The sequence below is a fragment of the Alligator mississippiensis genome, chromosome 3 (genome assembly GCF_030867095.1).
Source record: "Alligator mississippiensis isolate rAllMis1 chromosome 3, rAllMis1, whole genome shotgun sequence".
In the NCBI taxonomy this organism is placed as follows: domain Eukaryota; kingdom Metazoa; phylum Chordata; order Crocodylia; family Alligatoridae; genus Alligator; species Alligator mississippiensis.
Window position 1 is genome coordinate 234641244 of NC_081826.1, and position 3847 is coordinate 234645090.

Here is a 3847-nt window from a genome sequence, read left to right on the forward strand (position 1 = left end):
TACAGACCTAGTTCCTCCTCCTCAGTTCTGTAATCCTTTTCTAGCCTCGTCTGTCCTCTGCCATGGATTATAAATTGGTGCTTATAAAGTAAGTATTTTTTTTCGTAGTAGGCCTATATCTGGCGATCTGGGCTAGATGTTGCTGTACTTGCTTCTTCTGGATGTTTGATATTGTACTTAACTTGTATTAAATATGACATGCAGTATTTGCTTTTTTGTGTGGCTTGTAAAGGTTGTACATGACACTTAATTTTTTCCAACTGGCTGAGTTGAACCAAAGAGTATTCTGATACTAAATTGGCAGGGCTTGGAATTTCTTCATATGGGGTCTTGATCTAACTTTTTTTTATATAAAGTAAAGCAATCTTTACTGTCTGAGATTTGTTTTTAGCAGATGGCACACTCATCTATCATAAAATGTTTGTTTGGATTTTTTTGTATAGCATTACAGGCATTCATTTAATCCCAATATGCTGGTCAAGGCATGATCACTCCAGTCCAAAACATCCTAGCTGTGTGTTTTCTCTTGCTTGTTCTTATACCTTCTAATTTTGGTGTGGTTTCCACAACCTCAGGTAGTCTGTTTCAGTGCTTACCTACCCCTGCATAATTGTATAGCTCTATATAATATCCAATCTGAAGTTTTTTGTTGAGATTAAAGTGTCTTACTTTTCCTGCTTTTATGTTGAAAGAAACAGAACAACTAGGTTTTCCCCCGTGCTCTCCATATCCACCCTTCAGGAACTTTGAAGATTGACATCAAATTACTTCCTTTCCTTCTGACCTACCACTATACCCATCTCTTCTCCAGGTTAAATGATTCTACTTTCCCCAACCTTTCCTTGTAAGTCATGTTTTCTAGACCTCTAAATTTCTGTTGCATTTCCTGTTGTCTAGAATTTCTTTTTAAATAAGCTGCCTGATTTTTACTGAACCCTTTTGTTTTTTTTCTTTTTTCTGGAATGTGAAAAAAATCACCTTGTCCTTTCTGCACTTCTGGCTCAGGAAAATTGTTGAAGTCAGGGACTTTGCTTAGTGATTCCTCTAATCACTTAAAATCAGTGTTATAAAAATAGCTTAGGTAGAACCTAAAACCAAGTAACTGTAAAAATTCACTATCTAGTCTTTTTGAAGAAGAATCTGCCCATAAGTAAGTGTTCTTATACAGGGTATGTTTTGTCATGCGAAGCTGCCTTTTTAAGACAGAGAATAAATAAAGTAGGGTCCTCCTTGCCAACCTTGTGGGGGTGAGAACTTCTCCAACAGGCCCTTCATAGCTTTGCAAGATTTTCCAAAATGGGGGGCAAGGGAGCTGCTACTAGAATAAAAACAATTCTGTCTTGTTTTGTCTGGGAGAGTGCTAGCTTCTTACTGCAGACCAATTTACTTTGACTTATTTTCTTTAGCTGAAGATCGCAGATCTGATCTAGTTAATGGGGGAAACATTTTGTTCCTTATACATCACTAACCTTTTGTTTCTATTGTTAGAAATTAAAGTCATTTGCAATCTTTACTGAACCCAAGGGTGGTGACAGTTGCCACAGATTCTTAGGGTGGATCTTGTTTAAAGATATGTTGTGGAGCCAGAACAGTTCCAGAAACCTATCGTTTAGAGTTAAGCGGGGAAAAAAAGATTATGTAAAGCTAGTCTAACACTAATGGTTCTCCTCTGTTCTTGTGAGGCAGCTGTTTTAAAGACCTCTCTTTGGAAGACTTTTTGGAGGAAGGAGATGGTGCAAAGGAGACCCCTTAACTATCTAAGTGGTATTTGTCATCTTCATCCATCACTAGACCCATGTGTGGGGGGGGGGAAAAATCCAGGGAGAAGCTAGCTCCAGAGACCAAAGAAAATGGTGAGTAAAGTTGCACGGACGCCTGGGCACTCTTACAGTTAAGACTGCATTCTCTCCCTTGTGGTGGCAGCCTTTTCACTAAAGTCCTCTTTGTTATCTTCCTTACTATCTCTTCAACTGATTGAGTTCCTATCTCTCCGTTCCAGACTTTCAGCCCTGCTTTGTTTTCCAGTTTAATTTAAGGTCCATCTCTCTTCCCCCTCTCGCATGCCACTAACTACCAGAAACTACAGAACCTTTGTTTAGGCAAGCACCATTATGAAAATATTTTTGGAAATACTTAGTCCTAGTTCTATTAAGATGTACAGGCCCTCAAAGCTAGGGGAGATGCTTCCAGAAGAGCAAAACAGAATTAGGAGCCTAAATCTTCAATGGAACTTGTATTCCTAAATCACTTAAGAGTGGAAACTTTGTAAGATACCCTAAAGGTGCTGTCCTTATTGAAGTATAAAAATGGATTAAGATACCTAATGCTATACTTTCCAGTTTGAAAATGTTGACCTAAGGTTAAAATGAATAAAACTTTAACATGGAAAAAACTCAACTGCCCACCTTCAGGAAAAACTAGTAACAGGAAAGGGGAAAAAAGCTGAGTTTTGAATTCTTTGTGGAATGTAGTCCAGGTCTTTGGCTTTTAAACCATTCTGTATGTCTTGCCCTTAGTGTAAGTTTGAGAGGCCAGTGCATGTATTTCAGAACTTCTCCGCACGTCCATATATCAGTCCTTGTTAAAAGTTAATATATTTTTTTTTATCTGTCTTTCAAACTAGCAAGCTTTCTGGAAAGATATTACACTCAAAGTTCAAGAGCTAATAAAGACTAGTGAAATAGTCATTAGTAAAGTCTAGGCTCTGTTTCTCTGTAAATGTTGCATGTTGGATAATTCTGTCCCACTAAAAATGATGTATGAGCCTGAAGAAACTGCTTTTTAAGGCAAGTGAACAATTAGTTCTAGTAATGCCCTGGGGCCGCATAGACGCATCCAGTTTCTCCTGGGAAAGTTGCTGCTCTTGTAGGACAAGCCACAAGTGTGCAGATGTTCAGGGTTTTGCTCACAGAGTAAAAGAACCTGGAAACAACCAGGGTTAAATCGCTTGCAGGTGAGTTTCTTCTGAGAGTGAATGTCTGTACGTATTCTCTTTTTAGCAAAGTCACAGTACAGGCCTTCAGCATCCCAGGGTGCCTTGCTCCTCTCCCTCCTTCCTTCCTCCTGCCAGAGACAGTGTCCTGCTAACTAGACTCCGCTACTCCAGTCAAGCATGGAGCAGAACATGCTTCCTTCACAATCCCCACAGGATTGTGCTACCAGGAGACAGTCTGGGTGGGCCGGCTGTCCTGTGCACTGCTGCCATCTTTTGTCAGGTGGGCTAGGGAGCCTTCAGACCATGTTGAGATGGTGCACAGCCAGTGGGCCCCCATATACACACCAGCACTGAAAACTCTGCTTTTTGCTCTTTAGGAGCTCAGTGCTCAAATTCCTGTTCAGGCATCTCTCCCTACATTTTAAATTTATTTTCCTATAAGAGCAAACCCAAGAGAATTCTCCTGGATTTGAACATTTGAATGCAGACCAGGTCTTCACTGTGGTGAAAATTATTGTTGCTGTGTAGGATTTCATAGCCTTATGCTAAAAGGCAGAAGAGACCTTGTTTAATTTTAACTCTAACCTTAAAATAAAAATTAAGCATAAAAAGGCACCCTGGTAGCAAAAAGTAACATGGGTGGAAGAGATGCCACAATAGACATGCAACGTGAACTGCATATGGAATATGGATCTGTCTCTCTGTCCTAACAGGACAGCAAGTTGACAACCAATACAATTAAAAAGTAATATTTGGAATACAGAAAGAGAAGCATTTTTACCTTAAGTTTAACTAAACTTGGAGCTCATTACTGCAAGATGATATTGAAGCCAGGAGTTGCAGGATTCCAAAAAGGCTGGTGTCAAGATGTGAATTGTAGGAATAAATATTAGAAGGATGCAAACACTTAAG